The sequence below is a fragment of the Triticum urartu genome, chromosome 3A (assembly GCF_056163025.1).
Source record: "Triticum urartu cultivar PI428250 chromosome 3A, HENAU_Tu73, whole genome shotgun sequence".
NCBI lineage: Eukaryota > Viridiplantae > Streptophyta > Magnoliopsida > Poales > Poaceae > Triticum > Triticum urartu.
The window spans coordinates 683,498,369-683,511,565 of NC_141875.1; the positions used below are offsets into that span (position 1 = coordinate 683,498,369).

At 43.1% G+C, this 13,197-nt stretch overlaps 1 long non-coding RNA gene across 3 annotated transcripts; it reads left to right on the forward strand.

Moving 5' to 3' along the window:
- Window positions 1-4,115: 4,115 nt before the first annotated feature.
- Window positions 4,116-10,816, forward strand: LOC125545968 (uncharacterized). Of its 3 annotated transcripts, XR_015598970.1 has the most exons (11): window positions 4,116-4,255; window positions 4,595-4,724; window positions 4,827-5,428; window positions 5,513-5,601; window positions 5,697-5,814; window positions 6,740-6,880; window positions 7,030-7,205; window positions 7,376-7,551; window positions 8,240-8,313; window positions 9,558-9,632; window positions 9,735-10,812. It is a non-coding gene; the product is annotated as an uncharacterized LOC125545968 (long non-coding RNA). The 3 variants fall into 3 exon arrangements; XR_015598969.1 differs by having other exon boundaries at window positions 6,740-7,205; window positions 9,735-10,816; XR_015598972.1 differs by lacking the exon at window positions 7,030-7,205 and having other exon boundaries at window positions 9,735-10,808.
- Window positions 10,817-13,197: the final 2,381 nt, after the last annotated feature.

Sequence of the window (13,197 nt, forward strand, 5' to 3'; positions counted from 1 at the left end):
TCGCCAAGACTACGAGGGAGAGACGTAACGGGGAGAGAGGGAGGCGCCAGGGGCTGGTCTGAAATCCCTCCTCTCCCCCCCACTATATATAGGGGTGCCAGGGGGGGCTGGTGCGCAGCCTAGGAGATCAGATCTCCTAGGTGCGGCGGCCAGGGGAGGGTTTCCCTCCCCCCCAAGGCACCTCGGGGTGCCTTCCACCACTTGGACTCCTCCTTGGTGGAAACCCTAGGCGCATGGGCCTAGTAGGGCTGGTGCCCTTGGCCCATGAAGGCCAAGGCGCACCCCCTACAGCCCATGTGGCCCCCGGGACAGGTGGCCCCACTCGGTGGGCCCACGGGACCCCTCCGGTGGTCCCGGTACAATACCGATGACCCCGAAACTTGTCCCGATGGCCGAAATAGCACTTCCTATATATAATTCTTTACCTCCGGACCATTCCGGAACTCCTCGTGACGTCCGGGATCTCATCCAAAAACCAAAAACGCTCCAAAAAGATGCCGTACGTGGAATCGAACCCGCACACTAGATTCCTGAAGCATCTTGCGAACCACTGTACTAGCCGCATACTTTTGTCTCAAGTGAGCGCGAACATTATAAGAATGATAGTAGCCGCGCTATCTGTGTATCAATTATATTTTTGGTATTATTTGATAACAATTTGGATAAACATGATTTTATTTTAAAAGAAGGAAAGTCAATTTGGATAAACATGATTTTCTTAAAAAAATCATGAACAAGCAAATTAACATTAGTCTATTCAAAAAAAGTTCATGAATTAGAAAACATTCACATATTCACAAAGTTCATTAATATGAAAAAATGACTAATTTGAGAACATTCATCGTTTCGAAAAACAGTTCATCAAATTTGGGAAAAATCATCAAATTTGAGAAAAGTTCATCGAATTTAAAAAAAGTTCATCAACTTTGAAAAAAAGTTCATCGATTCTGAAAAAGTTCAAAGAATTTCAAAAAAGTTCATCGAGTTTGAAAAAAACATTTATCGACTTTGAGAAAAGTTCATCGATTCTGAAAAAAGTTCATTGAATTTTCAAAAAAGTTCATCGAAATTTGAAAAAATGTTCATCAACTTTGAAAAGAGTTCATCGAAAAGAAAAGTTCATCAAATTTGGAAAAAAAAGTTTGTGAATTTTGAAAAAAGTTCATCAAATCTGAAAAAATTTCACCGAATTTGAGAAAAGTTCATCGAATGAAAAAAATTTCATCAAGTTTGAAAAGAAGTTCATCAATTTTGATAAAAGTTCATGGAATTTGAAAAAAAGTTCACGTATTTGAAAAAATGTTCGCGTATTTAAGTAAATAAAATGAAAAGGGAACAAGAAAAAAAGAGAAAAAACAGCCCAGAAATCAGCGAACCAGTGAGATCGCGACCTAAAAGAAATAAAAGAAAAGAAAGAAATGTTAGACACAAGTTCTTCGTTGTCCTGGTGGTCAGTGTGCTGCATCCTTAAACGAGGGATTCTGTGTTCGAAACCTTAAAAGCACCATTTGTACTGCAGTTTTGAACCAACGAAAAAAATGAAATGGGCCGGCCCAGCAAGCGCGAGGGTATGCGCCCGTTTGCGCAAACCGAAGAAACGGGCGCAATGGGCGCCGAATAGGGTTTGCCAACTAGTTACTCCCCCCTTGCGGGGAACGGAGAAGACAACGGAGGAGATAGGAGCGGGCTGGGCTCCACAGGAGTAGGTGAGATGGACTATGGCCCGGTGCGACGCTGGGAGAAAAGAAAGAGAGAAGGAGAGTTGTGCCGCAAGGAAAGAAAAAGAGAGATGGACCGGGGTAGTTGTGTACTGCTGCTGGGTTAGATATTTCATTTGAAGCCTCTCAAACAAAAAGATATTTCATTTGAAATAGGAAAGAGACATCTGGAGATGATTGAGGGTCCAAATTATATTATAAATATGTGAAACTCTTTAGGGGGCCTTAATGGAATATTACCAAGCCTCATATTAAGCAGATTTGTGCAAGAAAAATACCTGCATTATTCAAGAAAGGACATATGGTTTTGAACTAGGGATATGTCTTAGAAGAGGGATAAAATCATGAAAACTTGTGGATGGGATCACAATTATATACCTTGGCCATGTGCAAAGTTTGGGGGCTAAGGTTGGTGAAGAAGATCAAAAGGGAAGGGGGCGGGTGGGGGGGGGGGGGTTAATCAAAAATGACAAAAATAATTATTTAATTAATTCAATCTGATGCTAATTCAATGCTGGTGATGCACTAATAAACAAAAAGTAACATTAATAGAAAAATACAAGATACGGTATTACACTGGACTATATCCCACATCCTCGTCCGTAGCACCGCTTGACTTCACACCGCGTGACTTCCTTGATTAATTTCTTGTCCTTTCCTTTTGCAGGCTTGAGATCAATACGATGGTAGACACTGGGCCCCATGTTCCAACATGCTGCAACTCCCGCTCCATGGGACCTGCATGTCGGCATGTCGCCCACGCCACTGATCTTGGGCCTTCCTAGTTTTCCCTGGGAACCGCATTGGATTTCTGCTGGGCCGGGCTAGGTGAAGCACCTCCCACGCCTGGGCTTTTCCTATGATGGCCACCACATGCATCTTCTATCGGGGAACTAGTTTTTCTTTTTGCGGGAATAATTTTTGATCTATTCATCAACTGTCACAGTAGTACAAAGAACTTCAGAAGTAAAAAATACATCTAGATCCGTAGAATGCCAGCCATGATGTGTTCAACGGCAAAAAGTCACGACATGTTCAGCAACTGTTCACAAGATCAAAATATAAGGTTCTAATCGACCACGAAAAAGAACAGGACTAGAGGAGGAGACACAACGCTTCCTTGATCTGGAGCATGAGGCCATCATGACGCAGATAATAGATTTCTTATTGATAAGTTGAACACTAGCGATGTACAACTAGAGTTCTATTGCTTGGATCTATCACATCTCGAAGTGCCATTCGTTTGCGTGGAAGTTGAGAAAATTGTCAAGGACATGCTAATGGATAAATCTTTGGTCCAGGACAGTACCACACGAAGATTTTATAGCATTTTCTGCGGCATTATCAAAGACGATTCAATGAAGGGATTGGATTATTTCTCCTGTGGCAACCTGTCAGGCCTGCCCGCTATCAACCGAGCAATTGTCTCCGTGCTTACTAAGAAGGATGGAGCCGTTGAGCTGCGTGATTTTTGCTCGGTTAGCCTAATGCACAGGGCCATTAAGATCTTTGACAAGGTGCTCTCCTCATGACTTGCTGCGAAATTACCAAATCTGGAGGGCATACACCAAAGCGTCGTCATGTGGGGGCAGATCTATCTCTACTTCTAATCTCTACTCCTAATGGAGCAGTTGGTGAATAGTCTGCGCGGTTTATTTTCGTTGGTTTTTTTTCGTCACCTCCCCACTCCACCCCTTCCCACACGCAGCCATCCAAAAAAACCCACATAAAAAAAAACCATCGACCCCATCATGCGTTGCCCACTCCCATCGATCCCATCTATCGTTTCCGCCGCCGCCGCCGCTAAAAAACCTCCATCGATCCCCATCCTTGCTTGCCCACTCCCATGGATCGTTGCCACCGCCGCCGCCGCCGTCCGAGGGGGAGACGTCGCCGCCGCCGCCGCTGCAAGGTATGGCGGTTTGAATCCCGCCCCCGCCTCTGCAAGGCAGGGCGGTTTCAATCCCACCGCCGCCGAACTCCGGGAATCGCCGCCGCCAAGTCTTCAGGGCAGGGCGGTTTCAAACCCTGCCGACGATCTCCGGGATACGCATAATCGTCGCTGCCGCCCCCTCCCCCGGCTGCCCCATGGTCTTCTATCTCTCCCAACTCTGCTGTCGCGCCCCGTCTTCCGTCTCTGCATGAATCGCTGTTGTGGCATCCACTCCCCATGGCGGCCATCCGGGCACACCGTGTCCGGGATGATGGAGGTGTTGTCGGCCAGTTCCCTGTTTTCGTTGGCATCTTCTGCGATGGGACCCGTGGGGGCAGGTCGCGCGCTGCTCATCTGCGTCGATGGCGTCGGCGTCGTCCTTCCCCTGCCAAGCATGGCGGCTCCTTGGCTGGATCACAGTGATGATACAGTTGGCTCGGCGGCGGCTAGGGATCTCGCAGGCTGGCGTTTATTTGATGTCTGGGTGTTCCAATCGTGATGGAACGGACGTATAATGTACGGTATAAGAATTTGGACGAGGCTCATCTGCGTGGATGGTTGTGGCTTGGCCGCCGAGCACACAATCCATTGATTCACACATAAGGTTTGCCTTTTTTCTTCTCTTTGCATTCTTTTCTATTAAGTTTGCAGATTGTTTGTGTTGGCCAACGAAAAAAGATACCGTGTCCTAGATTTATACAATTTAAGAACTTACAAAGTTTAGCAAGTATCTGGTTCTGAACTTTCGAAGAGTGCTTATAACAGTAATTTCTTCAGTCTTTTGTAATTCCGATTTTAATAGCGATTCTGTTGTAGTAGCATCCTTGTAGTTCACCATTGGAATGTGTACTGTTTCTTGATTCTTGAATTCTGAGCTGAATGCGCACATTTAGCGACCACTGCGTACGTACGTGCTCTAACGGAAAGTACGTAGCTGACACAGACCGTAGCCATCTACACCAAGGCTCCTCTGCCCTACCGAGTCTTGCAAGCGATCGTCGTAAGAAATATTCCGTGTGATGCCGGCATGTGTTGTTGTTGCACTGTCGCAACCATCCATCTACACACCAAATGTATGTGAACAAGATTCATTGGGGTTCCTCTATTTTCCCATAGTTTTCCTCTTCTTTTCATGCAAGATCAGTCTCTGATCCATCTCACTCGCATGGATGCAGGTCAAAACCGAGTCGCGGTGTACACAATGCTGGGCATTATTTATATCGAAGGACGAGGAGGAAGATTTGGATGACCGTAACCACAATGGCAAGGGCAGCAATATGGTCGTCACCTGCAATGCCGATGGGTGCTGACATTATGATGTTTGGTTTATTTGTTGAAAGTTACAGCCCATGTTTCATGATTTATTTGCCACCGGTTAATCATGATATTTTGAAGTGCTCTGACAATTGCTTGCTGTCTGCATCTCTTACTTTTCAACTTGCTGCATATACAGATATACACCATTAGAATCTGTTTGTACAATATATTTACTTATTCAACATGCTTCAGTTATGCTTCTTTGAAAATCCAGTTGTAGATTGCAGTGAAGCCCCATTTAGATCTTGGCTATAGTATTATTCTTGTCTTATGAATCGTGACAGATTGATATGTGATACCATGACATAGCATATGTGGTACCGTGGTAGTCACATTTGGTGGTAGTTCTGATTGTTTGCTAGATTACGAGATAAGACCAAGTGCTTCTGCAACTCGGTTGCGGTTTTGATAGGAACATGAAGGCTTGTGCCATGCCATGGAGCATGTTTGATTAAAAGGAGTAAGTCAACATACAACTTGTTTCTTATGTTTTATTTAGAGAAAACGATTGTTCCTTGTGTGTCATTTTCTTCTACAAATGCAGCATAGTTGCTCCAATATATTGAGCAGGGAAGAAGTTTGTTACAAGTGTTTTATAGAGTTGACGCCAGAGACGTCCGACGGGATACATTGGTAGGGACTTCGTGAAAGGCGGGCTCCATTTAATCCTTTCCAGCTGCTTACTGAACACCAAGGCCTATTTGATATGCTTAATGATTGTTATATAGGTGAAGGAATCGACGAAGGAGCTTCCGTTCAGCATGGTATCTCAATGGAAGAATATCCGAAGCAAACCTCCGCTACTTCTCTGTTCCCTTTCATTTGTCGTGGGAAGACCTTAGGAAGGTAGGAAGACCTTAGGAAGAGCGGGTGGGAGGAAGAGAGGCATGCGCTATAGATGTAGGCGAACAATGGTCCTTGGAAATTATTAGTACTCTACAAAATGTCTGTCCCCTATGATGCCTACAATGAGCGATAGAGGGTGGAAGGAAGGGAGAGCGGAGGAAGGAAGATGGGGATATATGTAGAGAGAGGGAGATAGGAGGAAGGGAGATGGGCATATATGTATAGAGAGGAAGATCAGAGAGGGAGGGGAGATTTACAGGACGATTGTCGTTGAGCCACTCAAATAGTCAAATATGTATGTCTCTGTTGCATCGCACGGGCAATTAACTATAGAAAAAATCAAGGCTATTTTTTAAAGTGACATTTATTCAGCGTGTTCCAACCTTTACATGCCTTAATTATAGAATAATCTAATATTATGATTTCTCCAGTAAGCAGTATACTATATACTTAACTGGGACTTTGAATTTGTGCTTTAGGAAAATTTGAATAGACCTCGTCCATGCCGATAATTTCCTGGTACATCAGGTTGAACAATTTTGTTTATGTTGTGAGTGGTCAATATTCCTTACCGCTGGCCACATATCTCACTTGTGCTGGTCCCCTAGAATATGCTAATGTTTAGTTTCCAATTTTTCAACTATCAAATATCAGTGGACTTTACATGGTTTCTTGCAAAAAAAAGACTCATATGGCCCGAGTTTGTTTGCTCAGGAGCATTCTTTCATAGATTATAATAGTCAGTGGCTTAAAAGTATTGTCATTGCTACAAACATAAAACTGATGAAAGAAGAACATATTTGTACCTTATTGCCGGCTCACTATACACACAAGAACCTCGACACTCTCATTACTGTGTTATATATTTAGTTGCAATAGTATTTGATTTTTCATGAAGCAATATGCTTACTGTCTCTTCATTCAGTTTCGTGTTTCAATGACGCGTGGAGGCACACATCTCATCCAATATAAAAGCACGCTCCGAAGAATCCCTAACCCTCCATGGAGCCATTGCTAGGGGGCGGCGAGATCAACGCCACCCATCACGACCACCGAGATGTAGAAGGTATGTCCTGGTGCTTCCCAGGAATCTTTCCCGCCTCTTGAGAGACCACATGGCGTTCTGGTGGCAGTTTTTGGCCAAGGTTGGAAGCCAAGAACACTTCTTAATTTTGATCACGGACTTGACATTGTGGTCGGCGGTGCGTGGTGCAGTGCGGTGATTTCTTGCCTGGCGTATAACAATGTGTGTTCAATGGATCGCCTCTTCTCACGCACAAGTCTCAGAGGGAGACAACGACAGCTATTCAGAATAACTACAACAAAATTGTGACACAAGTGGTTAGTGGGAGAAGGAACCTGATACCGCAGCCGATTCTGCAGCAAGGGTGGTGCGTAGAAGATAGTTGTAGCAAGCATATATATAAGTCACTCTGGAAAAAGTGTGTAGTTATTGTTGTAATAGAGATCCATTCCTATATTTTCACTGATATGCATGGTTGAATAGTACTATGTGTGATATGTGAGAGTAATGTAATACAAAATGAAACATGGTGGACAGGGCTTCGTGACTGAGCTGGCGAATAAAATGTCAGTGGTGGAAACGGACATGTTATAGAAGATGTTGAGGGTGGCACCGGAGTTAATGGCCAAATGGGGTTCCTCGGCACCGAAGAGAAGGATGCTGCAGCGACACGTACTGGGTTCCATTTCCAACCAGAGAAGAACTTATGAATGGTATGTGCGCGATCCATTCATTCTTTCATTTGATCCTTATTCCCCTCAACTCAGGTTCATTTTATTTTGTACTTATGCATGATTTTGATGGATCAATAAATTTAGTGGCATTAATTGCAATGAGAAATATCATATATCCATAAACTTCACATTGTTGTTGCTAAGAGTCTACTGGTCAGCTACTTCCAGTTATCCTTATCGAGAGTTGATTGTCGGATTTCACCAATAAATAAAAAAAGAGGAAAACCCGCCGGTCTTACTACCGATAGCATCAAACAAGAATATGGGTAATTTCCCTTGTAATGATTATTAGAATTGTTGTTTCTGAAATTCAGTCTTCAGAATTACTATTGCTAAGTGAAGGTGATAAATAATTCCAGTTTAACGAGTACTTGTGGATTGTTTAGATGGAGGAGCACTCTTAGTTTTGTTCTTAGATTCAATTCTGAATCATTTAGTGTGCAATTCAGATTCACGCAGCATTTTTCTTAAATTTTGCCTGCCTGGAAATTATTAATGTCAACTTAATACATAGCATGTCCTGATGTTAAAGATGATGCATTTCTTCACTACAGTCTACATACTTGGTACATATAGCATGTCTCTGCCGTCAGCAACCCCGTCTAGCTCACTTTTTCAGCGGCATAGCCTTTTTCCAATCTTATGCCAATTGGTCTTTGCTTTGTAGGCACTAGAAAGGAGACGATCCTATCCACTATCACAATGAAACAAGAGAAACAATTCCTTGCAGTCATCTATAAGGTCAGCATGTTGGGGCTTGGTTGATTCATTTATATTGCTATTTCTATGCACACGTAAAAGGATCTACGAATCCACAACTAATTTGCTTACCCATGTGAGTTTGGGGATATTTTTTCTCTTGTTAGGATGCATGTCAGATTTAAATTCTCTGATATCTATGTATGTAGTGTAATTTTTATTTTGTAAAATCCTACTACCAGTCCACGCATGAAGGTGCACTTAATTTCTTAGTATTTCTACGTGCATTATCTCTCTTGAATTTACTTAGTAATAGTATTTTGTTATTTGGGTCTGAAGATACGAATATTGCAAAAAGTAAATAATTTGGGAGGTAAGTGATTTGAACTTTATACTGTTAAGGACAGTAAACCAAATTGATTTGTATAGAGGCATGAATAATCAAACCGAAAAAGGGGAGTTGATTAGTAAGGAGACATCTAGGATGTTTCAAATTCTGCCGAAAAGCTCAATATAAATATGTGTAGATGTGTTAAAATTTGTTCACTGAATTTCTGGTAATATAATTAGTACTACTCCTTCTGTTTCTAAATATAAGTCTTTTTTAGATATTCCACTGCGGACTACATACAAAGCAAAATGAGTGAATCTACACTCTAAAATATGTCTATATACATTCGTATGTAGTTTGTATTGAAATCCATAGAAAGACTTATATTTAGAACGGAGGGAGTATATGTTATGGTGGATAAAAATTCTTTTAAATACACTATATATACTGTGTACTAAATGGTGGAATCGTTGGCCGCCTGCCGGCCTCGACCTCGACTGACATAGAGAGGGAGAATGCCCTAGATCAGATGCTCACGCATTTGCGCCTCACCAAGGTTCACTGCCTCGCATGCTTCCTAGGCTGAACTGAGATGCCGTCTCGAGCCGCTGCGTTCTCGAAAAAAAATCTCAGATGCCATTGTTCCATTGACCTGATTCTGATTGTTTTGTAGACTAAAATCGTGTTTTGAAATTATATTCATCAAGTGAGAGACACTTTCCAATGTGCTAAGATGTGCAGCTCAACATCATAGGATTGTCACATCTTGAATTCTGGTTCTTAGAGCTTTGGTTTCTAACCCTTATTTGCTTGTCTTGTCTTTTGTTTTACGGGTTTCAAGCTTCAGCACAAATCTTCTGTAGGAAATCTTGTACTCATAGTGTAGAAAAATGCCGTTTTTGTGAAATGTCACATGAGCTAAATTACTAACATTGTTGTAATGTTTGTATGGCAGCCTATTCTTTAATCCGTTCAATTACAGAGTTTATGATTATGTAAATGGAGTATGGGATCTGAGAAGAAAAAAAAGGTAATAGTACTTATGTTCACAGGCAGATTCGACATATCCTCGTTTACTTCCCCCTTGTCTTCTGACTGACTCCTTAAATCATCAACGTGTGTGTATATATAGTTGCATCCGATTCAAGGAAGATAATGGACAAGTGCATTGGTATGAACAGGTCGTCGACTTTGACAGAAAATGCATACAGATAATCAGTTTTCCTGCTGAGTTGTACTATTATGCTACAGAATACACATCAGCTATTATGCTACAGAATACGCATAATTAGTTACAGATCAGTAGGCTACTCATCTGGTTAGTTTTCTCAAGTCATTTCTTCTGTGTGTATATATGTTATTTTCCTTTTTACACTAACAAGAGTTTCGTGCTTTCTGGTATGGTGTGGTGCTCCCCCCTTCATTTAGTGAGTTCTTCCTTAATGGAGGATATGGTATAGGTAATAGTTAGTGGTGTTCTAGCTTATGCACTATTTCCCCCTGGTCCGAGTTCCACACCATAACATGCCGCTGCCCCGGCCGCCGCGTCTGCCACGGCGCCGACGCCTCCCTGGCTCGCGGGACATCCCCTCTATATATTGTAACAGACTCCCATGAATACAATTTAGTTGCATCCTATAATCTTCTACATGCGTCATCCGGTTTTAATGGACAGGTTCCAGCAAAAAACGTCACGCTATAGGGAAAGCGAGTGGGAAGGGTGTGTTGTAGGGTGGAATTCTTGTGTTGGAACAACGTGTTGGAGATAACATGGTGAATTGTCCGTACAACTACATTTCTTCCTCACATATGAGTTGGATTTGGGGGAGTCCAGACGGTTGAATTTGGGGAGTCTGCTGGGCACCCATTTGAACACGTCCGAACGTATGAGGGAGAAATGAGCTTCGACTTGTTTAACATTGTACAAAAAATATTTGCTGCTAATAATGAGACAAGTTCTGATTTGTAAATGCAATATTCTTCCATGTATATAGAATTACAGATTGAATGAAATATAAGCCAAAGTTGAATCTCAAGCCTTAATTTACACTAAAATAATAATATAGGTTTGATATATGTGTAGAATAGGATATTTTTCCTTGAGAATCAACTAGATGAGGTGGTCGTTATCGACATCCTTGTGAAAGTTCGCATGATCTTAGCACGAACCAACTCACAATGCTATCTCGAGCAATGCTTTATTCACTTAAGTATCTTTTTTTAGGAAAACACTAGGTTAAAAGCCTACTGCAAAAAATTAGATGCAAATTATTATAATTGCCATTTATGATCACGAACGATCTTACCGAATGACTGTTCTCATGGCCTTCAAAGAAGAGATATACTAGAAGTTGAGCGCAGTTGGAGGGGCCTTAGTCCTTCCGAGCCAAGAAAAATAGATGGGGCCTGTCCAAGCTATTAGTAGATGGGAAAATATTAAAATATTTTGTGTTGCCATGGTTGTTAATGGTTAGATATGTGTTGCAACCTGTATGGTTTCAAGTGCCTAATTTCATGTGTAATGGTTTGTCTGGGAATTGCAAAATGCAATCAAGTGTCTGGTTGTAGAGAATCGTGGAATAAGGGAACAAAATCCTGCATGTGTTCTCTTTAATTAATAGATAATAAAAATAGATATGTTTTCATGGGATGATTGGTCTTAAGCATAAAAAGGCATCCGTGTGCCACCTATCATTTGTAATGCACAACAACGAGTTCTATGTTTTTGTATCACTTTCTTTATTTTCTGCGTTAGATCTGATAGTATATGTTAGTGAATTACATTTTTATCTAAATAGATTACAAGTGAAGAGGATTTCAATTATTTTTTGTATGCTATTGGCTATCTTGTGTATACGTGACATTTGATATGCAATCAGTAACAAACCAATCCACAATGAATAGGAAGACATAGTAATCTTAAGAATAACCCAGTATCAACAAAAGAATGTTCTTAATTTTTTTAAGGCCCGTGGCAACGCACGGGCACTCTACTAGTCATGATAATTTAATGCTTGCCAGTGTACCGCCAGCCGTCCGCATGCGGTCAAGCAACCCAGGGTCATGATTAAGCTTGATATTTTGATGCCCTTCGACTCGGTTCAATGGCCTTTCCTAATTGAGGTGATGAGGACAATGGGATTCAATGATAGGTGGATTGGTTGGATTTGTGGCTTGTTGGCAACATCATCGACAAGGATCTAGGTAACGGTGTGGCTGGCTCTCCGATTCACAATTGTTGTTGGCTAATACAGGGGGGCCCACTTTCCCCCATGTTGTTCATCTTGATCATGGAGGCTGAGGGAGTCCTGGATTAGGGGGTCCTTGGGTGTCCGGACTATTCGATATGGGCCGGGCTGATGGGCCATGAAGATAAAAGCAGAAGACTTTTCCCCCGTGTCCGGGTAGGACTCCTGTGTGCGTGGACCGCAAGATTGGTGTGAGGATATACTATTCCTTCCTCCGCAAACCGACTCTGTACAACCCTAGATCCCCCCGATGTGTATATAAACCGGAGGGTTTAGTTCATAGAGAGCATCAGAATTCTCATAGGCTAGACAGCTAGGGTCTAGCCATTATGATCTCGAGGTAGATCAACTCTTGTAACCCCTATATTCATCAAATAGAATCAAGCACGACATAGGGTTTTACCTCCATTAAGAGGGCCCGAACCTGGGTAAACATCGTGTCCCATAGTCCCTTGTTACCATTGATCCTCAGACGCACAGTTTGGGACCCCCTACCCGAGATCTGCTGGTTCTGACACAGACATTGTTGCTTTCATTGAGAGTTCCACTGTGTCGTCGACAGAAGGATCGGTGGCTCAACTTTTCAGCGGTGACGATGCTGTTTCCGGGGAGACTTTTCTCCCTGGTCAACTCTTTGTGTTTGGCGGCTTCGCTCTACATGCCAATTCAACTGGTCACCTCGAGCAGATCAACAGCTACGCCCCTGGTCACCAGATCAGGTTTGGAAGCTTCAACTACATCGCTGATATCCGGGGAGACTTGATCTTCGAAGGGTTTTCGGCCTCGGCCGCCGCTCCTCACCTACATGAAGGAAGCCCGTCGGATCCACCATCAGATTTCGCTCAAGGATCGACTCTCGTGCCTGCCCTGGCCTTAGATCCAGAGCGGACCACTCTGTCCGAAGACGGGAAGATAAACCCCGCCGGACTCTCTCCCATTACGGAGCTTCCTGCCGGAGACCCAGATGTGACCATGTTGCCAGCGAGCCCAGAGTCAAACAGGACTCTCCCTGTCATCAGGAAGCCAGACTCACCTCTGGATGTCAACTCCGAAGTCTCGAGGTCTGCGTCCACCAAGCTCGGTCAAGTGGTGATTACCGGACCCAGCTTTGCAGGTCCTCAGTCACCTGTCCAGCTTTCGCTCCTAAACGAGGCGCTGGACCTAACGCGGTCTCTCGCAATCACGGAAGCATCACTTCCGAACTACGCCCAGTGAACTGGGGGCTGAGAGCGGGGAATTTTACACCCCACCCACCACCCACTTAATAGCCACTGTCGAGGGCCTAACCGACATGCTAGACTACGCCTCCAAAGACATCGATGGTATGGACGACGATGCCGGAGCCGA